General features: G+C 50.3%; 1 protein-coding gene across 7 annotated transcripts in view; it reads left to right on the top strand.

The window, feature by feature from the left end:
• The window catches only part of PC (pyruvate carboxylase), a 229,762-nt gene that overhangs the window by 57,784 nt on the left and 146,435 nt on the right, over positions 1-25,543 (top strand). The window contains exon 1 of one of the 7 annotated variants that reach the window (XM_045023192.1): positions 18,259-18,328. The exons of 5 other annotated variants lie outside the window; for them this stretch is intronic. The gene's annotated coding sequence lies outside the window, so the exon portion shown is untranslated. Of the gene's footprint in view, positions 1-18,258; positions 18,450-25,543 lie in introns of those variants that run through there. One more of the 7 variants, XM_045023188.1, reaches the window with a different exon arrangement.

The raw sequence follows: 25,543 nt of genomic DNA, 5'->3' as shown, positions 1-25,543 counted from the left end.
TTCTGGCCTTAGAATCTATGAATTTCAGTTTTCTTTTGATAACACCCACCAAATACCACTTTAACAAGTCAGGTCTAGTGGAAGCAGTACAACTGTGGATGCAGTTGGTATAAAAGTTCTTAGATTAGTATAGCTGTTGCCTGTACAGGAAAGGGAATGAGCCATACTGGTACCAGGGCGCCTTTACATTGGTATAACTGCATCCACAGTAGGGGTTGTACTAGATCAGTCACAGAATCACCCCTGCAATCAACGGGATTATATCCATCTGAGTAGAGGGGCACACACTTTATAGCTTCTGTCAGCACAGCTCACTGCACATATCAGGGGCTCCTTGCGTCCCTCCGTTTCCATCCCCCAAACACACCCACTCATTCAAGTTCCCTGGGTGCCACCCTCCCAAGCCCCTTTCTTTTTGGGCATCCCTGAACCCCCCGGCCCTTCCCTCATGTCAGGGACTTTGTGTACCCCCCAGTCCCTCTTCCCTTAGACCAAGATCCCTCATTCTGCCCCCTGTGCCAGGGGCCTTGTGTGCGACCCCCATTTTTCCCTTGCCTGCATTCCAGGGTCCTCCCGTGCCTATACCAGCCTAGCACAGTCCCAGAAATTGGGAATTAATTGATTGGATTTGGTGGTCCAGTTATCGTGTTACAGGAAGACAAAGAAATTCCATCAAACTGAGTGTTAGATCTGGCAAGCTTGGCCAAAGCTGTGTGTGCAGACAAGGCCTTGGTCTCTAGCTGTTCTGGTTATGAAGAACAGCTGAGTTTGCAGAGAGCCTGAAACAACAGCTCTGAGGTGTGAACCGCCTAGCCAGTTTCAATGGGTGCTGACTCAGAAACCAGTGATGACACAGTGGCTGTAAAAAAGAGGAGGGTGGATCTTATTATGAAGGTGCCATGCACCCAGGGCCGGCTCCAGAGCCCAGCAGGGCAAGCACCCGCCTGGGGTGGCCTTTTCCCGGGGGGGCGGCAGGCTGGACCGGCGGACCTGCCGCAGTCATGCCTGCGGGAGGTCCACCGGAGCCCCGGGAGCAGCGGACCTGCCGCAGGCATGACTGCGGAGGGGACGCTCGGCCGGCGGCTCCAGTGGACCTCCCGCAGGCATGACTGCGGACGGTTCGCTGGTCCCGCGGCTCGGCTGGACCTCCCGCAGCAGCTCAACCGGAGTCGCCGGACCAGCGAACCGCCCGCAGCTGCGGGAGGTCCAGCCGAGCCGCGCGACCAGCGGACCCTCCGCAGTCATGCCCGCGGGAGGTCCGCTGCTCCCGCGGCTCGGGGGCGCCTCCCGGGCATGACTGCTTGGGGCGGACAAATTTGTAGAGCCGCCCCTGCATGCACCATGATCACATGATTGAGCTGTAGGATGGGATGTGGTGTGGGATTGCTTTGGTTGTATTTTCTTTAAGTAGAAGCTCAACTAGAGCTGGCCAGGAAATGATTTTCCCAACCTGCATTGAGACAAAAAGTTGAAATTTTGAAAAACATCAGTTTGGGTCAGTCAGACCATTCAGATAATTCCAAGAGATTTCATTCTGATTTTGACCTTTTCTTCTTTAACATTTTTTGTCTTCGTTTCAAAATTTTAGTAAATTGAAAGTCTTTTTGATTTGAAAAACCTAAGCCTTCCGATTTGAAAATGTCACAATTCAATCATTTCAGAACTTCTCTGCAAAATTCTTTGAGCCAGAAAATGTGTTGAATTTGACCCTGTTTCGATTTCAATTAATTTGTGTTTTTTGATGGAAAAAATGGGTTAGCAACTATTCCCAGATGGCTCGAGTCTCAACTTTCCATAGTTGTCCCAGTCCATCCCTAATGTGTCGGGACAGCTGTTTGTGCCTGCAGCACTTTCATTCATGTTCAAAGAGTCCCAAGTGGAGCCACTCAAATTTTTCCATCCAAATGTTTGTTTGTTTTTTGATGGAAAATTATTTGTTGATAACATTTTACCCCCCAAAAAGGCATTTTTTTGGTCCAGAATTGTACATAAGAACGGCCATACAGGGTCAGACCAATGGTCCATCTAGCCCAGTACCTTGTCTGTGACAGTGGCCAATGCCAGGTGCCCCAGAGGGAATGAACAGAACAGGTAATCATCAAGTGATCCATCCCCTGTCGCCCATTCCCAGTGACCAACCAAAATAGCTTTTTATGCCATTTTAACGCCATATAATGCAAAACCTGAAAGAGTTTGTTTTTGCTTATTTGTCATCTTAGAAAGTCTGTTCTTCTGTTTTTGCTTGAGGATTCTGGGAAGACCAGGGATGGCGAAAACTCCCAGCTCATCAACCGATGAGGCAGCGGGTTCTGAATCTTAACCAAAGAGCTTTGCCCCCTAAAGTTAAACAGATGCTAACCAGTTTTAAACAGTGATTCAAAGCCCCCTTCCCCTGATTTATTCCTGTTTGTGAACATTGTCATGTTTTTGTCCCAAATGTTTTCAGCTTTTAACCGAATTGGTTTAGTTGCCAAAAACAATGTTCGGGTTTCAGCTGCCCAAAATTTAAAAAAAAAAAAAAATTGGATGGAATTTTGTGTGTGGGAGAATTCTTTTCATTACAGTTGGGGTTTTTTTTTGCTGGGAATGTAGTTCCCAGAACCAACTCTGATGCAGAGCGAAATCCGTGTCAGAAGTGTGGTTGTAGGTCTCTTATCTGCGAATCCTATAGCTTACAGTAGTGCTTAGGAGCCTGATGCGCTAGGTGCTGTACAAACAGAGAACAGGACAGTCTTTCCCCAAAGAGCCTTGGGCCCACATGGATCAGCACTGTATTTAATGTCAACTTTATTTCCCAGGCAGAGCGGGGGAAGGCTGCATGTGTACGATGCAGAGAACTGTCTGTACAAATTGTTATCGCCTACCCTAACAGAATGGCTGATTAGCTCGTGTCTCATTTCATTCTGCAGCTCTTCCAGTCAAAGCAGCATGACAGGAGTAGTGGTTAGAATAAAATACTGCTCAGGCACTTGATTGAGTATTAACACTTTGACGTCTTCCATCAGAGATTCTGCAAATGTTCTCATATCCTCCACACCAGGCCTGGCTTAACCTGCATCAGCACTGGGGACTAGGTTAGGATAGGAAGTTGAGAGTTATACGTCCCTTGAGTTAACTGATTGCTCACTTGAGGTTAGCTAATGCGAGAGTGAGTTGAAAATTTCCCGGTGGAACGTTTTTCTGTTGGAAAATACTGATTCAACAAAATCGAAATGTTTCACAGGACTGTCAATGATGTCGAAATTATCAAGAGGGAATGACTGAAACATTTCCTTTTGACTAATGAATCCAAACTGGCCCAGGTGCCGAGAAGGGCTCCTAGGCTGATGTGACCCAGGTGCCCCATGTTGGCAACAGACTGTCTGTATAGTTATGAGTCTATACCCAATGACTTGTCTAGATATGCCCAGATGGGTGTGTGTCCCCTGTGATTGCCATATTCATGATATTTCAACACAGGGGGCCATGTGTGGTCTCTGCCGAAAGTGAAGAACTTGCTGGTTGTCATGGTTATTGCAGGATATATGTACAGAGAATATTTTAAGAGTTATGTGACATGTAGAATATCATGTTCTGATGCTGCTGGAGATGATGCACTGGTGGTGGGGTGGTTCTCAGACCTAAGTCAATCTAGAGTTGAAACAATGGACATCTTTGGCCCAGCCAAGTGTTCACAGTCTACATAAGGTGCAGGCTTGGGCCTTTACAAAGCACAAAAGATCCCAAGAAAAAGATCTTGAAGAGGGGGCCAATGAGGCAAACTGAGGTTACCCAAGTGGCCTGGTTATGAAGAGGCAAAAGGTCTGGAACTGTATAACAGGAGAAAGAAGGGTGCAAGACGGATCCATTACTGAGGTGATACTCTGCCAGCGTGTCTCACAAGAAGTGGGTCCCCGCCCTCTCGAATGGATGGACTGACTGCTGGCAGAGAAGCGGACTAGTTACGAAGTACAGCCTCTAGATTGCGTTTTTATGTTTTTCTTTGATTGGTTACCACGTTTCCAATCCTTATGCTTGCTTCAGTTTGGATCTTTATCTTCAGGCTTGCGCTTTGTCAAATCAATGTCTCTTTGGTTTGACCATAGACAGCCCTACGTGCTGAGAGCTACGGAGAGCAGAGCGTGGCACTGAGGTGAAGCTAAGAAACGGCGGGGCAGCAAATCTATGGGCATTGCAGGGGCCCAGAAGTTGAGGGACCGTGCACTTGAGTGTAACGCAGGGGGGTGTACAGACAGGTTTGGAGGCAGAGGCGGCTCCAGGCCCCAGCACGCCAAGCGCGTGCTTGGAGCGGCATGCCGCGGGAGGGCGCTCGGCCGGCTGCCGGGGAGGCGGCAGGCAGGCAGCCTTCGGCGGCATGCCTGCGGGAGGGTCCGCTGGTCCCACGGCTCCACCGAAGCCGCAGGACCAGCGGACCCTCCGCAGGCACGCCTGCGGGAGGTCCACCGGAGCCACGGGACCAGCGACCGGCAGAGTGCCCCCTGCGGCATGACGCCGTGCTTGGGGCGGCGAAATGTCTAGAGCCGCCCCTGTTTGGAGGGCCCTGTGCCCCAGAGCTCTGGGGAGAACTATCTCCATCGATCAGAGGGGTTAGTCTGGATCTGTAAAAGCAGCAAAGAGTCCTGTGGCACCTTATAGACTCACAGATGTATTGGAGCATGAGCTTTCGTGGGTGAATACCCACTTCGTCGGATGCATTCACCCACGAAAGCTCACGCTCCAATACCTCTGTTAGTCTATAAGGTGCCACAGGACTCTTTGCTGCTATCTCCATAGAGTTAGCCACAGCTTATCTCTGCTCTGCCCCCAAGGACTCAGGGAGTCTAAGGTCTGAGGTGTGCAAGTTGCTAGCCTGCAGAGGGAAGAGGGGCCTTGCGGAGCCTGGAGTGGGAGCGCTTGTGCTGCCAGCAGCCAGTAGTTTGGGGCGAGTTTGTCCTGATGGGCACAGACAGGGCTCCCTCGCACTACGAGCAGACAGTAGCAATTCACCCTGTACCCCTTGAGTAGCCCTGCAAGTGTCACAGCTGTTCAGGGGAACAGAGAACTGATCTTACGAGCAGAGACTGAATCTCAGGGAGGGAAAAGGGCTGTTGAAGTTAACGGACGATGTTGGCACAAGAACAAATGAGGATAAACTGGCCAGGAATCAATTGAGGCTGGAGCTGAGGAGGAGGTGGGAGGTTTTGGAACAGCCTCCCCATAGGAGCAGTGGGGAGCAAACACTAGTCAGAAGACAGAGCTGGACACGCTTCTGACTGGGATTCTTGGCTGGGGCTGCCTGCGATAGCAAAGGGCTAGGCTGGATTCTCTGTATTATTCTCCATCCTGTTCCTTCTGCATCCTAATCTCTTGCTGGCTTTTTTTGACAGCAGCTGTGCCCTGAGCAGAGCTAAGTTGCTTCTAAAAGTTTAATGCTTTCCTTCACTTGTCCTTAGATTGCTTCTAAAGAGGCTTAATGATTCCATGGTACGGCACGAAATAAATCCGCAATAGACAGTGGGTGCAGGGCCTGGGGCCAGTTTCTGCTGGAAAAACCAGTTATAGCCACATTCTCATGTAGAGACAGGGTAACATATAGGAACATGGGAAGAAAGCTTCTGGATCGTCACAGCCAACCTCGTCATATCAGCCCAGCTCTTTCAGTTTCTTCTGGTAAGATCTGCTTTCCATCACCCTAGGAGCCCTTCTCTGCCATTTGAATTCACCTTCCCTGAACATGGGTGGCCAGAATTGCACACCGTATCCAGATGAGGTCTTCCTTACCCCCAGTGCCTTGTCCAGTGGCATTAATACTCCCCTATTTCAGCTGGAAAAACCTCACCTGATACAACATTTGCAAAGTGCCCAAATCCTTTGTGATCATCTGTCGGACCTCCTGTGTAACACACGGCAAAGAAACTCGCCCAGTCGGTCCTGCATTGAGCTCTGATCTAGTGGTTGATCAACTTATGGTCTCGCACTGTTGCCAACTCTCACGATAGCGGGCAGTTTTCTAAAAACCCTACCTCTGAGTCACGTGATGCCATGGGTTCTATTCCTGGCTCTGCCACTGGCCTTGGGCAGGTCACATCACCTCTTTTTGCCGCGGTGTCCCTTTCTGTAAAATGAGGATAATAATACTGACCGCCTTTGTAAAGTGCTCTGAGAGCGAGGGTTTATTACAAGGGAGAATCAGGAGTTCTGACACTGGTTGCTTGTTTTGCATTTACAGCTGGGTGAATAATGGATTTTTGGCTCTGTGGCAATCCAGGAAAACATTTTCGACACAAGTCAATTTTTAAAAATTTTCAGCAAATTGAAAAGTGGAGAAAAATTACTTTTGAGTCAGGCAAACCATTTTGTTTAACTTGCAACAAAACGCTTTGTTTGATTTGGAACATTTTAAAATAGTCTATAACATTTTACAAAATAAAATTAAAGGAAATTTTGAACCAAAACGGCATTTTGAACTGGAAAATTGAAATGTTTCCTTTTGAAATTGTTGAATCAAAACTTGGGGATTTTGAGGTGGTATTTTTGTTTGTTGTTTTGTTTGAGGGTTTTTTCCAAATGAAACAATTTGGGAAAACCACCACGAATTTGCAAAATGTTCCAGTGTTTCCAAATGTGCATTTTTCGGTGGAAGAAAAGTTTCTGCTGAAAACTTTCTCCCAGTTCTCTCTGCCTTGCTAAGGATTTTCCCTGACCGTCCATTCTATGTGATCTAATCTTTATGCAGCTTCTTGCTGTTGATGCTCAGCTGCAGGGAGACATCGCTATCACTACGACTCATTCTTTGCATGCTGATCGCTAGTGTGGCATCTGTCAAACTGTCGTCATAAAGGTAGATGACAATGCCTGAGACACCCACTATGGGCTCCAGATGGCACTGTGTGCTGGCACATTGAAAGCACTGCAAAGCATGTTCAGAAATGTGAGAGAGTGAAATGATGAGCTGTTGTGATGGAGACTGAAAAAATCTTCCAGATGTCTTGTTCCTGAGGAATGCTTTCTGCTTAAAAATCAATGATTAAAAAAAATACTCCCACCCCCATGGTTTTGCCAGCCCCAGGCATTGAAAAAAACTCAGGACTGAAACAATCACAAGATTGGAAAGGCTCACGTTTTCTTGCCTTTTTCTGTCGGGTCGAGGGCTAAAAACTTGATTATTTTCAGTTGAAACTGAGATTTGCCTGTAATCCCAGGACTCTGGGAGCATGGGATTTAAGGAAGATACCAGACACTTTGAGGCTCATGGTAAACGTGCAAGAGCCAGCAATATTGCTTCCAGCTGCGAAACTAACCAGGCCTGAAATTGACATGATTTTAAAGGCCCCCCTCTGACTCAGTTCTCTGTGTGGGCCGACTGGTGTGCTTCACGGTTGTTTCTCACTAGTCTTGCATTCTAGTTCTCATGAACTAATACTCCCTAGCTCTTCTTTAGTGCTATTCACCCTTTATTCTCAAAGCACTACACAGAGGAAGCCTGTATCCAGGGCCGGCTCTAGGCTGATTCACCTGATTCCCTGGAATCGGGCCCCGGGCCTAAGAGGGCCTCGAGCCGGTGCCTTTTTAAGTTTTACTCACCTGACGGTGCTCTGGGGGGTCTTCGGTGGCATTTTGGCAGCAGGCCCTTCAGTCGCTCTGGGTCTTCAGCAGCATTTCGACGGTGGGTCCTTGAGGGCCGCTGAAGACTGGAGCACCACCAGGTGAGTACAAACCGGGCCCCGCACTCGCTGAAGCCGGCCCTGCCTGTATTATTATCCCCATTTAACAGGTGGGGAAACTGAGGCACACAGCGGGGAAGTGACTGTCCTAAAGTCACCCAGCAGGTGCGGGAAGAACCAAGACTAGAACCCAAGTCTCATAGATTCTCAGGGCAGAAGGGACACTGTGTTCATCTAGTCTGAGCTCCTATATAACGGGCCATCGGCCTGCCCTGAATTAATTCCTGGCTGAACTAGAGAAGATCTTTTAGAAAAACATCCCATCTCCATATAGCCGCTGCCGGTGCTGGAGAGCCCACCACTGCCCTTGGGAAGTTGTTCTAATGGTTTATTCCTCCCACTGTTAATAATGTGGCCTTAGTTCCAGTTTGAATTTATCCAGCTTCAACTTCCAGCTCTTGGTTCTTGTTAGACCTTCGGCTGCTAGACTGAAGAGCCGAGTATCAAATTTCTGATCCCCATGTAGGTGTTTACAGAGAGAGAGGCCCATCCAGTGTCCTGTCCGTGAGGTGATACTGCCTCCTTAGCTCAACGTTTGCACGGTCTGCCTGAGGACTCCCCCTCAAGCAGTGCTATTAAATAAGGTTTGTGTCAGGCTGCTGCATGAAGGCCACAGTCAGTCTGGTGTGGTACAAACAGGGGCGGCTCTAGGTATTTTGCCACCCCAAGCACAGCAGGCAGGCTGCCTTCGGCGGCTTGCCTGCAGGAGGTCTCCGGTCCCGCGGATTTGGCAGTGTGCCTGCGGGAGGTCCACTGAAGCCACGGGACCAGCAGACCCTCCGCAGGCAAGTCGCCGAAGGCAACCTGCCTGCCGTCCTCGCGGCGACCGGCAGAGTGCCCCCCGCGGCTTGCTGCCCCAGGCACGCGCTTGGTCTGCTGGTGCCTGGAGCCGCCCCGGGTACAAAAATATTGTCACCCCATTGCCAAATAGTAACGGACAATAGGCCCTTGCAGACTGACTTTCTGCTGCAGGGGAAATCAATGATGCAGCGTCTTGGTATGTCCTTAGTGCACATTACCTGTTTACATCACACAGACAAGTAGGCTCATCTGGAGAGCGATTGCAGAGACAGGGGCTTGTAACAAGGTCCTCTGCCCGCCCCTCTTCCTGGGCCCCACTGGCTGCCCCAATAAAGCACAGAGAGGCTTCTCCTTCTGCAGCACCCATGGCTTTATTTACACATGTCTCCCACCACCAGTGATGTACTATATACAGCTTGCAGGCCTTACAATCTCCTCTTCCACCCAGAGTCTGCCCTCCACCCGGAGACTAGCCTTCCCCTGGCCATTCCCCCCTTCTTCTGGCTGCCATCCAGCCAGCCTTTATAGCCCTTGAACCCGCAGGTGCAGCCAGTTCTAAAGGCCAGGCACCAGGCTTCTTCCCAGCCACAATCTATTTCCCCTGATTGGGGCTGGCTGAGTGGGGGCTAATTAGGTGCCTTTGCACCAGCACCCTGCTACAGGGCTGCTTGCCTCAGAAAGAAGATGGAGGCGAGGGGACATGATAAGAGCCTACACTATAAAGACTGGGCTAGAGATGGGAGAGCAGAACCCTCTGTTCTCCCTGTCTGGTAACACAAGAGAGGCAGTTGGTGAAATTAAAAAGCAACAGATTCAAAGACGGAGGCAAGGAAATACCCCCCCTTCCCCGGCAATGTAGAACAAGCCTGTGGAACTCCTTGGCACAGGAAGTCATTGGGGCAAGATCTTAGCAAGGTCAAAAGGGGATTGGACAATGATCTGGAGAAGGAGAGTAGCCAGGGTTGGGATAGTTGAAGGTAACACAAATTCTGGAAGGGATTTTAAACCTCCTGCTTCAGGACATAAGCCTCCCTGTAAGTATGAGCTGGTCCCATGCTTTGTAGCTTGGGTCAGTCCTTGCATCCCTCCATTCCCCCTCCTCCCACTGCCCCCTGGGGACCACCTCACATCCCCCTCTATTTCAGGGACTCTGCATCTCTGTGTCCCCCAACCTCCCTCCTGCCAGGGGCTCTGTGTGCCCCCATTACCACCTTCCCTCATAGGGCAGGGGCTGTGGGTGCCCTCTATCCTCCCCTCCCCATGCAAGGGAGCCTGTGTGAACCCATACCAGGGTCCCCTGTTCTTGCCCCACGGTGGGGGGTCTGTGTGAACCCTCATTACTCTTTCCAACATCAACCCTTCCCCCTCTAGGCCAGGGGCTCTGGGTAGCCCCCTCCTCCCATAACAGAGTCCTCCAATTTCACCCCCACTTGCTTGTGGTTCTGTCTGCCCCATTCCTCCATACCAGAGGCTGAGCACATATGCCCATTCTTCCCCATTCTGCTTTCTCTTTGGGTGATGGGTCATTCAAGGTGTCACCAGGCACTCTGTGGGGAGGATCCACTGGTGGGATGGGCCAGTGTTATGCCGGAGGGTGCTAATGTGCCATCAACCAGTTGTTTGATCAATGGATCATTGCAGAGGTGCTTGAGGCTGTGCTAAAGAGCTGGTAGGGGCTTCATATGTCCTCCATTTTCCTCCTTCATTTCCCCCAAAATCCATAGTGGCTACTGGTGCCTGGAACATTCCCTGAAATGTTGGAGTTGATTGGCTGTGGTGTTGAAAGGTTATCATGTTACAGACAGAAGGACTAACAGACAGAGACGTGCCATTGAATTGAGTGTAAGGCTTTCACAAGCTTGGCCAAGCAGAGACCAGGCTGAGACCCACTGTCAGGGCAGATTATCCCCCATATGCTGTTTTGGGGTTCTTGCACCTTCCTCTGAGGCAGGATACCGAGCCAGATGGACCCCAGCTCTGCTCCAGTCTGGCAATCCCTGTGATCCAATCTAGACAGGAGTTAGATCAGTAACACGTTCATGTGGCTGCAGACCCATGCTCGTGTGACAGTGAGTCCCGCCAGACTGCCCCACAGGACCTGTGGACACTTCACTGTCCAAATTTTTGGAAGAATAAGCTTTTTTTTTTTTTTCTTTCTGATCACCTTGAGGCTCATTTTCACACTGAAAAACCACATCAGTTGTGAAAAAATCCACCTTAAATGAGCGGCCTGTTGACAGTCCCAATTGTGTGCCGTTTTTGCAGCAACAAATGCACGCTCATTACACCATTAAGCCCAGCTGGCTCCCTCAGCAGGGTATTACACAGCCGGTCAGTCATGAATCTGAGCTGCAACCTCTTTTAACAGAGGGTGATTTTTTGGGAGCGCAAGAATTATTAAAATACTATAAAGCCTGGGTTTTATTGCCTTGGTTACTGATGTCTTCGGAGGCGTTGTAAATTTCAACTCGAAATGGTTGGCAATTTGCATTGGTAATTGGAGCATCTGCTTGTACTCTGGCTAATTTATGTTTGAGGAGCGGGCAGAGGAGGGGGCTGTGTAGCTAAAACTGCGCGCAGGCCACAAAGGGGAGACTGCGAGTGGCTGTCATAGATTCATAAAATTTAAAGCTGTTAGGGTAGATTATCTTGGTCTGATCTGTCTGTCACAAGCTATTAAATTTCACCCAGTTATCCCTGTGTTGAGCTCACCAATTGATGGGGTCATGCTGTAGTGTAAGAGCGTGTATTCGCATAGCTCTTCAGGATAGGGTGTCTGGGTTTTGTAAAGGTGTTGGTTGATGGTGCAGAGCTCTTCTGCTGACTCACTTTGCAGCCAGATCTGGTGGGCAGGGTGGATTGATGCAAAGGTGCTATAAGCTACTAACTCAGGCCCTGGCTCCTGGAGTCATGTGATTGCAGCAGAATCTCAGCTTCCATGTAGTAAAATATGGACAGTTTTTAGCTCTTGTGGTGGGAGAGAAAAGCTGGAAAATGTTACCTAGGTATAAGTCACCTGGCTGAGTCTGCAGAGAGCCAGAGCTGATTGCTCCAACCTGGGAGAGTTGCCCCAAGTATCACTAACACAGCGATGCCTTCCTGAGTCTGTAAAGAACCTGAGCTGATTGCTCTGAGAGTGGGGAGCTGCCCCGAGCGCTGCCTGCCTGAATCTGCAGAGATTCCGCTAGATTCCCCCAATCACTAGATTCCTCTCCTTGAGGCAAGGGCAGAACCCTGGAGTTCTGACTCCCTGCCCCTGCCTTGCTCTAACCACTAGATTTCCCTCCCCTCTTGAGCTGGGGATAGATCAAGGAGTCTTGACTCCCCCCCCCCGCTCTAACCACTAGGCCCTATTCCCTTCCTGGAGCTGGAAATAGAACCCATGAGTCCTGGCTCCCGGCCCATTATCCCCTGCTACAGAATTATTTGGAATCCGCCAAGAGATTTCAGTAGCTAACTGCATGCAACAAGCGTTGCCATCTTTCTGGCATTTTTAGCGTCTCAGAGCCACTGTTGCTTGTTGCTGTTACCTCCACCCGGCAGAGTCCCTGAACCTTTAGAAGAGCCAACTCCACTTTATCTCTTAGGAGCAGATAATGCTGGCAGGTTTCCCATATTTGCTTTTAGCAAACAGGCGAGAATGCTTTTTCCCTATTGATCCAGGGCTTAGAAAACTCTTCTGTCAAGAGATATTGAAGAGATTGGTATCGCTAGGAAGGACAGAAATAAGAAGGGACATGAGAAAATTATACACAATGAGATTTTCCAAAGGCTTATCACGTGGCCCAGATTTGGGCAGATTTTCCTGGGGGACAGCAAAAGATACCTCCCGGAGCCCAAGGCCAGCCCGTGGCCAAATTTCAAGTCCCTGCTCTAAAACATGGAGACATTAGATCTTTTCAAAGAAAAGATGTGCCAGGTCTTTTTTTTTTTTTTTTAACCTGGGCACAATGACATATTCCCTGACCTCATTCTTGGAAAGGGCTGAACCAGTTTGGCTGAAACTTTCCCCAAATATTCAGCTTTCCTCTAGGCAGTACCATAACTAATTGCCATGGCACTGCAAAAACCTCACTACACACAAGCTTTCCGTTAAACCAGATTACCCCAAAGGGGGATGTGTGCGCAGACAACTTGAGCAGGGTGAGATTCCCCAGCCAGTGCTCCTTACTGGAGAAGTGATATCTAAACTGATGGGCCGCTGGGGTCTGGGCAGCGCCTGGTGCAGCGAGGGCTCTGATCTCAGTTGGGGTCTGGGCAGTGCCCAGCACATTGAGGATCCTAATCTCAGTCAGGGTCTGTGAGCTGGTGGCCCTGATCTTGGTCTGGGGCCTGTAGGTGCTATTGTAATATTACCAGCAACCACGCCACTGTGGAAAAAACTCAGCACACACAAGCCTCTGATGGAGCCAGATTACTCCAAAGGGGTGCATCTCAGCAGGCAGCGTGATCAGCGTGATATTCCTCGCTCCGTGCTTTGTGCTGGAGAAGCAAATCATAAATGGATGGGTAAATATTAGCAAGGTCAAAAAAACAAGCAAACAAACAACAAACCTTAGCAGCCCTTATTTCTTAATGCACTCAGAGCAGAGCTGTGAAAAGAAGAGAGGATCTGGAAGGTTCGCATCAATATCAGAGGACTGGCCCATTTGGGCCAGCATCTCACATGCGTCCCTGGAAGGTGTATGAACCCTGCAGTAACAGATGGGGGCAAATTATCCCACCACATTAGAGCTCTTCCTAAAAAATTGAACAGCAAAATCTTTCAGATGTTGGAAATCCAAGAAATCAAACATTCCTATTATTGGGAAACTGAACAGCAAAATATTGTGGTTATTGGGAAAAATTTAAAAATGAAACTTGGTTATTGGAAGACTGAAACTTTTTAGCTAAAAATTGAAAAAAAAATTCACTTACTGAAAACTGATTTTTTTTTTCCTCCAAGAACCCAAATAATGTCATACACAATGGGCGTTTTCTATGGAGAATTCCATTTTGACGAAAAACCCACTTTCTGTCAGAAAAGCCTTTCTGGAGAAAACATTGTGATCAGCTCCATTGGTTGCATTCACACTAGAAACAAAGGAGTTTTCTTCCCATGTTTGCTAAGATGTGGTAATTAAACCTGTGGTCCAGTCCAAGGCAGTCTGTAGCTTTCACACGTGGTAACCCCTGGGGGAAGGCTGAAGCTGAGCTTGACCTGCTACCGTAGATTAATAGATTATAAAGCCAGCAGGGACCATTGCAATTGTCTAGGTCAGTGGTCCCCAACCTTTTTGTCTGGCGGGTGCCAGACGAAGGACCGTGGTGGCGGTCAAGCATTTCAGCGGCATTTCTGTGGATGCTCGACCGCCGTACAGGACGTGGGAGCATTTAGATGCCCCTGCGGACGCCATGGCGTTGGGGACCCCTGATCTAGGTGACCTGTAGAACACAGGCCATAAAACTGCCCTGAATTAATTCCTGTTTAAGCGAGAGCAGCTATTTCAGAAAAGCATCCCATCTTGATTTAAAAATTGCCAGTGACCCAGGCCTGGTCTACACTACAGAATTAGGTCGATATAATGCAACTTCCATCGACTTAGCTCTGTAAGCATCTACACTACAATGTTGCTCCTGCCAATGTAAGTCGCCCACTACATTGACATAATAACTGCACACAAGGGAGAGGCATAGAGCTTAGGTCAATGTAGTTAGGTCGACAATGTCAGCATAGAGCAGAGCCGCCCAGAGGGGGGGGCAAGTGGGGCAATTTGCCCCAGGCCCTGAGCCCCACAGGGGCCCCCACGAGAGTTTTTCGGGGCCCCTGGAGCGGGGTCCTTCACTCACTCCGGGGGGCCCGGAAAACTCTTGTGGGGCCCGGCCCAGGAGCTTCTTCCGCTCCCGGTCTTCGCTGGCGGGGGGTCCTTCCGCTCCAGGGCGGAAGGAGCCCCCCGCCGGCGAATTACTGCCGAAGCGGGACCCGCCACCGAAGTGCAGCCCGATCTTCGGCAGTAATTTGGCTGCGGGGGGCCCCCACCGCGGGTCTTCGGGGCACTTTGGCGGCGGGTCCCGGAATGGAAGGGCCCCCCGCCGCCGAATTACCGCTGAAGACCGGGCTGCACTTCGGCGGCGGGTCCCGCTTCGGCGGTAATTCGGTGGCAGGGGAGCCCCCGCCGCGGGTCTTTGGGGCACTTCGGTGGCGGGTCCCGGAAGGGCCCCCCGCCGCCAAAGACCCCAGGCCCCCGGAATCCTCTGGGCGGCCCTGGCATAGAGACTGAGTTGACTGTTCTGGCTGTCAGGCCGTGGGGGCTGACAGCCTGGAGCCCCGCCCCCAAGTGTTGACAATGGGGCCTGGGTGGCAGGGCTCTGGGCTGTTGGTGCCCCACACTGACAGTTCAACCGGTGCAAGCCCTCCAGATGAGGACGTGCACGGCCAACAGAAGGATCATAGTGTGAATATTAAAAATCAATGTTTATTGCAGTGGCTGTATGTCAACTTACTTAATTTTGTAGTGTAGACGTGCCCTGAGAGTCCGGAAGTTGTTCCAGTGATTTATTCCTCGCACTGTTATAAATTGGCACCTCGTTTCCAGTTTGAATTTATCTTGCTTTAACCTCCAGCCACTGGATCTTGTTAGATCTTTGTCTGTTAGATTGAAGAGCCCATTATCAAATTTCTGTTCTGTGTGTGGGTCCTTACAGGTTGGGGACCAAGTCACACCATGTGCGAAAACTAAAAACTATCTTGTCCATGCTGGATTTTCCATAGGTATTAGCTGCTACATGGTAAGAACACACCATTTTCAGGTTGGTGGGTTGGATTTTTTTTTTTTTTTTAAGACAAGTCCTCGGATATTGCATTTGCTGTTTAATTATAATTCCACTTCTGATCAGATCAGGGAGCAATTAACAAGCTGAGGCCGTCTCCGTTTGTTGGCTTGACTCTGTTTCAAGCGATCTTCTCCCGACACTGGCATGTCTCTCTTTCATCGCTCAGCGCGGGTGTTCTTGCAGAGAAAGTAGGTCACGAGTCTTGTCTAGTGCAGCTCCGCAGGGAGGAGAAGGGCCAGAGTTTTCGTGCTGCCGGCTGCGTGTCGAGTGGTGTGTTGTACACTCAGAATGGATTTCACGTCCCGGTGGAAAGGTGTCGAGTACAAGGGCTAAGGTGGGAAAAAGACCCAGTGCTGTTACTTGTGTCACTAACGAGGGCCATAGCTGAGAGCAGAGCAAGACCCTCTTGGATACTGCTGGCCCAGGGCGTTGGAAGAAGCAGTGTTATCTAGTAGACAAAGGCCTTGGATTGAGAGTCAGGACACCTGGATTCTATCCCCAGCTCGGCTGCTGACCATGGGCACTTCCCTTCACCGCTCCGTGCCTTAGTTTCCCCAATCAATCCTTCCTTTGTCTGTCTTGTGTGTTAGACTGTGAACTCTTTGAGGCAGGGACTGTTTCTCACCGAATGACTCTGCTGTGCACATCTGGGCCCCCAATTTCAATTTGGGGTATGTGCAGCACCCAGCCAGCCGAGGCCCCGACCTTGGTTGGAATCTGTGCAGCTCCCAGCCCAGTGTGTGTCCTGATGCCGCTTGGAGTTGGTGCAGCACCTGGTCTGCCAGGGCCCCAATCTCTGTAGCTGCTGCTGTAATGCAAACGATAAAAATATTTGATGTACAACTTGATACACCTTAAACGGGCACGTTTTTCTTATAATGCTGACCACTATAGAGGCCCAATCAAGATCCCCATTATAACAGGTGCTGCACAGACACAAATACATTCCCTGCTTCAAGCAGATTACAGTCAAAAGAGACAAAGGGTGGGAGGGGAAACTGAGGCAGGAAGAGGTGAGGGGACTTGCTCAGGGTCACATATTAGCAGAGCCGGGAATAGAAGCCAGGAGCCTTGACTCTTAGCCTGTCCTGCTCTAACCACTATACCCTACTCCCCTCCAACGCTGGGAATTGTGGTATGAAGGGCTGTGCCTTTAAGGGTTGAGCTTCCCAGACAGATTCTGGGTGAGCGCTGTGAAGCTCTTGCTATGCACAGCCAGCTGAAACCAGACACAGAACAAAGCAGTTTTCTTGTAAGCTCCTGAAGCACTGAGGAATCGCTGAATGCCACAGGAATAGAAGCCAGGAGCCCTGACTCCCTTCTGCCCACTCTAATCCACTAGATCTCCGCTCCTCTCCCAGAGCTGGGAACAGAACCCAGGGGTCCTGACTGCCAGCCCCTAGCCACTTGACCCCACCGATATGTAGTCCCAATCTGTCTACTCCCAAACTGTCCCTTGCTGGCCTTAAGATGTGATTTTATTATTATTATTATTATTTTATTATTATTTTTTTGGTTAGGTCCCAGTCTGTGTGTAGACTAAGACTGCACCTTCTTAGTGTTTTCTATTCCCCTGTCTTTCCTTACTGTCCAGTGAAGCTTTATTTATTCCTGTTGTAAACACGTATGATGGAAAACAGCAGCTGCACAACACGGGGATTGAGCTTTCTGCAGGAAGGCTTCTTGCAGCCGTGTCCCGAGTGTGAGTCTTAACCATGCGACATTAGCATCACGTCTTGGCATTCGATACCTGATTCGCTCATTCCCACTGGTTCTCAGTTCTGTCCACATGGCCCACCCCCTGTAGGAATCTCTCCTCTGAATGGGTAGCACCTTTTAGATACTGGTGGGTACAGCAAATGGGATGAGAGGGAAGAGCTGAATATTTCCCTTTGATGAGGGCTTGAGTATTCAGCTTACTGTCTGCATGTCAGCATCTGATTTTGCAGGGAAATGTTCCCGGTGTATTTATCTTATCGGGATGTTGCCAGCTGGCTCAGAACAATAGCAGGTGGGTTTGGTCCAATGAGGTTATGAGTGCTGTTTGTTATTAATAAACTGGTAGTGCTGAGAGATGCCAATCAGGATTGGGATTCTACGGTGCTAGGAGATATACAGACAGACAATGGCAGGCAGGCTCTTGATTACTAGGTGAATTACAGTAGTATCTAAAGACCTCAGCTGAGATTGGGGCCCCACTGTGCCAGGTGCTGCACAGATCCCAACTGAAATTGGGGCTCCCATCATGCCGAGTGCTGTGCAGATGCTTAGTGAGAGAGAGCTGTCCTGGAGAGCTTATAGTCTAAAAAGAAGAGAGAAAGAAAGGACTATGTGGTGGAATGGGAGGTAGACATTGAGGCACATGATAGATGAAGTGACTTGGCCAAGGTCCCACAGAGAGTCCGTGGCAGAGCCAGAACCTGAACCAAGATCCCCTGAATCTGAGGTCTTAACCACAAGGCAGCCCACCACTGCTCTAACCCACTACACTCCTCCAACCCTTCCAGAGCTTAGACTAGAACTCAGGTGTCTCACCCCCACCCTTAGAACCCCTTTCTTCCTATAACTGGGAATAGAACCCAGGCATCCTGGCTCCCAACCCCCTGCTCCACCCACTGGACCCCACTCCACTCTCAGAGCTGAGGATGGAAACCAGGAGTCCTGCCTGACTCCCAGACCACTGCCCTATCCACTAGCCCACACCACCTCTCCCTAAGTGCATCTATTCCCTTCCGAGAACACCCATCCCTGGGGCATTAGGCCTCCAGGCAGGCTCATGAGGGGGCGATGAACTGGACCTTCCACGCTCTGACTCCTACCCACCCTCCAGGCGAGTGTGTTTATTTGTTGAGCAATCGCTGTCAAAGTGCAGGCGGATTTTCCAGCCCACCAGCCTGGCATCCCTCCAGGGGGGCTAGCACAGCTTGTGTATAAAGACACAGGTGATCAGGGACGGCCAGCCAAGGCAGGCGCTGCCTTGACGTCGCTTCCTCCTCAGAGCGAATCTCACAGTAGGTACCTTTCCTGGTTCTGATACAGGGGAAGAGCAGCCTGGCTATGCCCTGACTCCCGGCCTCTTGGCTAATTGAACAGTTACCTGTGGGACGCACAGCAGGGAGAAAGACCAGTAAGGTCAGTGGGTAGGACACCAGGGTGCCTGGGTTCTAGCCCTGGTTTAGGGAGGTGGAGCGTGAGCTGGGGGTTAGAGGAAGACTCAACACTCCTGGGTTCCCCTCCTAGCTCTGGAAGTGGAATGGGGTCTGGTGGGGTAAAACAGGAGGGTTGAGGGTCAGGAGTCCTTGAGTCTGTTCCTTACCTGTTGTATGACTGTGAAATCCCTTCCGCTCTCCAATTTCCCTCCTCCTGAGAGTGGGGGTTTCCCTCCTCCTGAGAGTGGGGATTCATAAGTGCTTTGGGTGATGGGCACTGTATTCCCACTGGGAAGGAGGGGGATGAGGGCTGGACATTTAGATTCTGTTTCCAGCTCTGCTCCTCACCTGTTGTGTGACTTTAAGCAAATCACTGCCTTTCTCCGTGCCTCAGTTTCCTCCCCTCCCCTGTAGCTATTTAGGAATAGCTTGTGAACCACCTAGTGGTGCTCACTGTGTTACATTGTTTAAAAGCTGCTGAAGGCAACCAGAGCAGTAATGTACCTGGCATGTGTGTGCGTGGTGAGTAATCTTGGTTATTTGGGAGCCAGCTCTGCTCTGGGTTTCTTCATACTGCTGTTACCTAAAGAGCAAAAAGGCACAACACGCCCTTCCTCTATTTAGACTTTGAGCTCCTTGAGGCAGTGATTGTCTCTCACTTGTGGTCTGTGCAGTGCCCGACACAATGGGGGCCCTGATCTCGGTCAGGGTCTGTGCAGCGCCTAGCGCAGTAAGGGCCCCGATCTCGGCTGGTGCCTGTGCAGCGCTTGGCACAGTGAGGGCCCTGAGCTCAGGGACTGTGCAACGCGCAGTGTTGTAGTCTAGACACTTGCTACACCAATGGAAGTGGTTCTTGCTGTAGTAAATGCACCTCCCAGAGAGGCGGTAGCTAGGTGAACAGCAGAATTCATAGAGGTTAAGGCCAGAAGGGACCACTTTTGCACCCCTGAGTGACAGAGCCAGGTCAGCCTAGGCTTTAGGTGTAGACCAACCCTTAGAGATATAACACAAACCTGGGGTGTGGCCAGCAGGGGAATATTAAGTCAGAAGAGGACGGTGTCATCACTTCTGTATATAGATTCATAGATCCAAGGCCAGATGGGACCTCTGTGACCAGGTAGTCTGACCGCCTGTATAACAGGTCACAGGACTGCCCTAACTAATTCCTAGAGCATCTCTCTCTTAGAAAAACATACAGTCCTGATTTTAAAACGCTCAGTGATGGGGAACTCACTATAGCCCTGGAAAAACTGTTAATTCCCCTCACTGTTAAAATTTGTCCCTTATTTCCAGTCTGAATTTGTCTAGCTCCAGCTTCCAGCCCTTGGGAGTTGTTAGCTCTTTGGCTGCTGGACTGAAGAGCCTATTATCAAATTTCTGTCCCCCATGTAGGTACCGTACTTATAGACTGGGATCAAATCACCCCTCGGCCTTCGGTTTGCTCAGATGACTAGATCGAGCTCTTGGAGTCTGTCACTCTCTGTCATGTTTTCCAGTATAGCAGTAGTGAGACCTTTACAGGAAAACTGTGTCCGTTTCTGGTGTCTGCACTTTGAGCCATAGGAGAGGGTTCAGAAAAGAGCTACAAGAATGATCCAAGCTCTGGAAAACCTGCCTTATAGTGAGAAACTTAAGGAGCTCAATGTAGTTAGTTTATCCAAGAGAAGGTTAAGAGGTGACCCAAGCCCAGTCCATAAGTACCTGCAGGGGAAGGAGATTTCAGAGGGCAGGGCTCTTTCAGCCAACAGAAAATGGCAGGTTGAGATCCAATAGTTGGATGCTGAAGCTGGACAAATTCAGACTGGAAATAAAGTGAAAATTCTTAACATGGAGGGAGATTAACCACTGGAACAGCTGACCCATGGATGTGATAGATTTTCCATCCCTTGGGGATCTATAAATCAAGATTTGACGTCTTTCTGGAAGATATGCTGTAGCTCAAACAGAACATATGGGCTTGATACAGGAATGGCTAGGTGAGGTTCTCTGGCCTGTGTCATACAGGAAGTCAGAACAGCTGATTGTAATGGTCCCTTCTGGCCTGAAAATCTATGCATCTCTTTTGGTGCTGCGTTTTGCATAGGTGAGCTGTTAGTTAAATTGGAAATGGGACCTGGCTTTGCTGCCACCAGATTGATTTAACACCTACCAGTTGGAAATGGGAGTGACTTGTGTAGCTGGGGAAGCAGAGAGCCATCGGTGGGAACGATTTCTGTTCACATGCACCTCAATAGAGGTTGGTAGTGGTGGCGATTTTGGGCCTGGACAGGACTCAACAGCAGCATGGAAAGAAGACGCATAGAGCAGGCAATCAGCCAGCTGGGACCAGTGCCCCCCTTTGTCAGGTGTTGCACAGACACGCAGTGAGAGAGAGGAGAAAGCTCACGATCTAACTAGACAAAAGAGGGCAGGGGAAACAGAGACATAGAGAGCGGGGAAGGATTATGCCCAAGACCAGTGGCAGAGCCAGGGTAAACCCAGGCCTCCTATATCACAGCACAGTGCTCTATGTAGTGCACCATGCATTGCTCTGAATGACTTTCCCTTGAGGTGGAATGTAATTTTGCTTCTTGCTTGCGTGTGGAGGTTAACACTCCATACCCAATTACCCTGCAGTCTGTTTCCCCATAACGTCCTTTATGGGAAATGTCAGTGCATTTCCAGCCAGCTGCTAGCGAGCTAAAGGGAGCCTTTGATCTGATAATTGTATAGCAACCCAGCATTTGGCTCAAAGTTCTGTTTACCTGTCTTTTATTTGCGTTCCTTCGCTCCGCTCCATGCTGCTCTTCTGCTCAGTTTTCAATGATCTTCGTCCCTCTAAAGTTACAGCCACGCTAGGAAAAAAGGGTACAGAATTTCACCAGGTGGCAAAATCCTAATGTGAAAAACTCAGGCCAGTCAAACGTTTTCTGTCAAAACGATTTTTGATGGAAAATTGGGGTTTTGACCAAAGAAAATTTCAGCTGTTTGTCAAAACCCACAATACCCTAAAAATGAAATAGTTGAATTTGGAAATGCTACTGTAGTGCCTCATGGGAGTTGTAGTTTAAATGCCTCATGACCCAGTCTCCTCTATGGGCTGGACTGCCCAGCCAGACTACATCTCTTATGAGACACTACTGCTAGGGGCTCCGATGAGGCACCACCTCCCCACTCCAAGAGGGGAGATCATGGTACATTGTGGGAGATACAGTTCGACCAGTGAGCCTGGCTAACAGAAGAATGTGAGCATGAGGCATCCAAACTACAACTCCCATGAGGCACTGGTCTGTGGCAGATCAGCAAGAGGGGAGACCATCATGGTAAATGTAGTCTGGTCAAGGATCCCATCCTGTATTGAAAGGGAGCCTTAGGCACCCGAAAAACAATTCCCATGAGACACAAAACATCAAATCATTTAGTTTTGATTGAAAATATCAAGGTTTTCCATGTTGAAACTTCTGGAAAATTATTGATATTCTGACATTTGTTTAGATTCAAAACAAAATTCCAAAGTGTCCATGAAAGGAAAAATCAGTTTTTCAGACAGTTCTGGTTAATGTAATCGATGCTATGGATGGGCCAGGAATTGTGCACATGTGGTCATTTTGGTAGCCGTAGCCACATTTCTACCTTCCATGATGACTCACTCATTTAATCTCATCCATCCATTAATTCTTGCCTCCTGTGTCAGTAGCTAGGCATTTCTTTGTAACATCTATAAAGCAGTCTGGGCTGTAGCATAAGCCAGTAGTTACCATGTGTTCTGAGTCTAGTGGACATGACACTAAATTGGAAATCAGGACGCCTGTGTTCTATCCCAGGTTTCCCTGTGATCTTGGGCAAGTCCCTCCCTCGCTGTCTGCCTCAGTTTCCCCTCCCACCCTTTGTCTGCTTAGATCATTAGCTCTTTGAGACAGAGACTGTCATTCACCCTTTGTTTGTACAGTGCCTAACACAGCCAGACCTTGACCTGTTTGTATTGTAGGTGTTGTTGCAATTAGGGATGTAAAATGTTAACCAGTTAACTGATAAGCATCAATTTACTGGTAATGTATTCAGTAAAAGGTAACGGGGCTGAGGCTTGGGGCGGGCGCGGGGCTGGCAGCTGGGACCCCGTGTAAAACATTGGGCTTCTGCAGCACCCCCGCACCCCAAGTTCCCATGCCTAGGTTGTGAACTTGTTAACGGTTAAACATTTAAATGGTTACTTTTTTAAAACGCTGTTTACATCCCTAGCTGCAATATAATTTTGAATTAATAATAATCCTGCACTCTGCCTGCCTGCCCTGCCCCCGCGCCATTCCGGGAAGCGGACAGAACCTGGGGAAGGAGGGGTGCAGGGGTGTGTGTTGATGTTGCTTCAGGCACCGCCCCCAGCAACTCCCATTGGCCTCAGTTCCCCGTTCCCAGCCAATGGGAGATGCTGGGGGCGGTGCCTGAAGCAACAGCAACACCCCCCCCCCTGCGCCTCTCCTTCCTCACGTTCCAGCCACTTCCCAGAGCGACGCGGGGGGCAGGGCAGACAGACAGGGAGACAGTCGACCCCCCCCACTGCCCTGAGCCCCTTGTCACACCCTGCACCCCAAACCTCTGCCACATCCCTCCTGCACCCCAACCCCCGCCCTGACCCCCGTCGCACCCCTCACCCCTCCTGCACCCCACACCCCAACCCACTGCCCTGAGCTCCCTGCCGCACCCTCCTGCACCCCGACCCCCTGCCACACCCTTCACCACTCCTGTACCCCACACCCCAACTCCCTTCCCTAAGCCCCCTGCTGCACCCCGACCCCCTGCCTTGACCCCCTGCTGTACCCGTCATCCCTCCTGTACTCCACACCCTAAGAGGTTGGAATGGGGGCAGGGAAGAGGTGGGGCAGGGGCGGGGCCTCATGGAAAGGGTGGAGTGGTGGCGGGGCCGAGGGCGGCAGAGGGGGGAGGTGTCAGTAATGCGGCCCCCGGGCCAATGTACTAGTCCTCATGTGGCCCTCGTGGTCATTTGAGTTTGAGACCCCTGCATTAGCTCATCCAGTCTAGGAGTAACTGGGTGAAATTCAGGGGCCTCCTGTATAGTGCAGGCCCCTGAATTTCACCCAGTTACCCCTAGACTGAGCTGTAAAAGGGAGGCCTGACCCTTTAAGGGCCAGCAGGCCTTGGTCAGTTAGCCATTCCCTGCTACATCTATGCTGGGTGTCGGACTGAAAAGGAGACAGGGCCAGCAGTTAGGGGGTGGCTGAGGAGGAAAGCGGCTGGGCTGAGCTGTAGCTGGAGCAGCTCTAGGGAGGCCGTCCTGGGGCTGGTGTTGCCGTAGAGGAACAGGGAGCTGAAGAGAAGTCTAGGAGGGGGACATGAGGTTCAAGCCCGGGGGGGGCAGAAGATGCTTCAGAAGTGTTTGGTTTTGTCTGAGTTCTCCTGAGAGACCCCTGGGGCAGCCCTGAGACCTGCGACTCTGAAGAGAACAGTACGAGTCCAATGAGTTTTGTTCAGTGTGAAAAGAGTTTGCGGCTGGCCCAGATGGAGCCAGACAAGGAAGAGACCAGCTGGGAGTAGCCAGCTTAGGGCCTGACCAGTTAGAGCTGGATTTGGGTACCCCAGACGGGATGGACTTATATTAATACCATGGCTGGAGGGCCGAGTCATATCTACAGTGGCAAATCACTGCTACAGCAGGAATAGGCCAAAGGCTGACTAAAGGGACACTGAGGCAGAGCGCTGTAATGCTAGATCTTATTGTGAGGGGCGCTCCAGGATGAGGGGCCTCACATGGAGCCCAGGGACTTTGGTTAAACCAAAGCATTTCAGTCCTTAGGAGACTAAACTGTTGTGAGGCCCCTGTGATGGCCGGGAGTCGCTGAGGGGAGCAGCAAAGAATCCTGTGGCACCTTATAGACTAACAGATGTTTTGCAGCATGAGCTTTCGTGGGTGAATACCCACTTCTTCGGATGCAAGTGGGAGGAGGAGCAAGTGAGGGGAGCAGTGTTTGATAACTTGATAATAGGCTCTTCGGTGTCCCAGACAAAGGTCTGGCAAGATCCAATGGCTGGATGTTGTCACCAGCATAGGAGACAAATTCAGACTGGAAATAAGGAGCACATTTTAACCAGTGAGGGTAAGTAACCATGGGAACAGCTTCCCAAGGGCTGGGGTGGATTCTCCATCACTGACAATTTGTAAATCAGGGTTGGATGTTTTTCCGCTCAGGTTCAACCAGGAATTGTTTCAGGGCTGGCCTATAGCCTGTGTTAGGCAGGAGATCGGACTGGAGGGCCGCAGCATTAGACTGTCTGAATCTGTCAGAACATTGTCACCCAGCGGCACCATGAGCTCAGCTTGGATACATGCTGGGTTGGACTAGTTTGGGCGTTGGGGGCGGGGCACGCAGGGTTCTTTACTAATGGAAAAAGGCAGAACAAGGACCAGCGGCGGGGCTCTGTTCAGCCAGGGGGCGATGGGGGATAATGGCCTGTGCTCTAATGAGGTTGGTGCAGCTGAGCAGGCTGTGCCGTACGGCAGCCCGCATGAGGTAGAATTGCCAACCCTCCAGGATTGTCCTGGAGTCTCCAGGAATGAAAGAGTAACCTTTAATTAAAGATTATGTCCTGTGATGAAACCTCCAGGAATGCATCCAACCTAAATTGGCAACCCTAGTATGAGACCATCTCCCTGGAGCTGCAGGTGACTTGCAAGAACAGCTGTTCAGAGATTCCTCCTCCTTCCTGCTTCGCCTTCGCTTCATTAGCTCTCTGGAAAAATGGCATATGGCAACCCGTGTGGCAGTGTGCATTACTGCCTGGGCTGGTGTACATGCCAGCTCGCTCTGCAGGGAATGCATGGTATTCCTGCCCTGATGGGAAGGGAGTGGAGTCTAATGGTTAGAGCAGGGGGGTGCTGGGAGTCAGGACTTCTGGGTTCTATTCTTGGCTCTGGGAGGCAGTGCGAGGTCTGATGGTTTCAGTAGGGGAGGGCTGGGAGTCAGAATTCCTGGTTTCTATCTCTGGCTCTGGGAAGGGGATTGGGTCAAGTGATTGCGGATGGAAGTCAGGACTCCGGGGTTCTATTCCGATGTATGGGAGGGGAATGGTGTTGAGTGGTTAGAG

This window comes from Mauremys mutica, chromosome 7 (genome assembly GCF_020497125.1).
Source record: "Mauremys mutica isolate MM-2020 ecotype Southern chromosome 7, ASM2049712v1, whole genome shotgun sequence".
NCBI lineage: Eukaryota > Metazoa > Chordata > Testudines > Geoemydidae > Mauremys > Mauremys mutica.
This window is presented reverse-complemented; position numbering and strand designations above follow the sequence as displayed.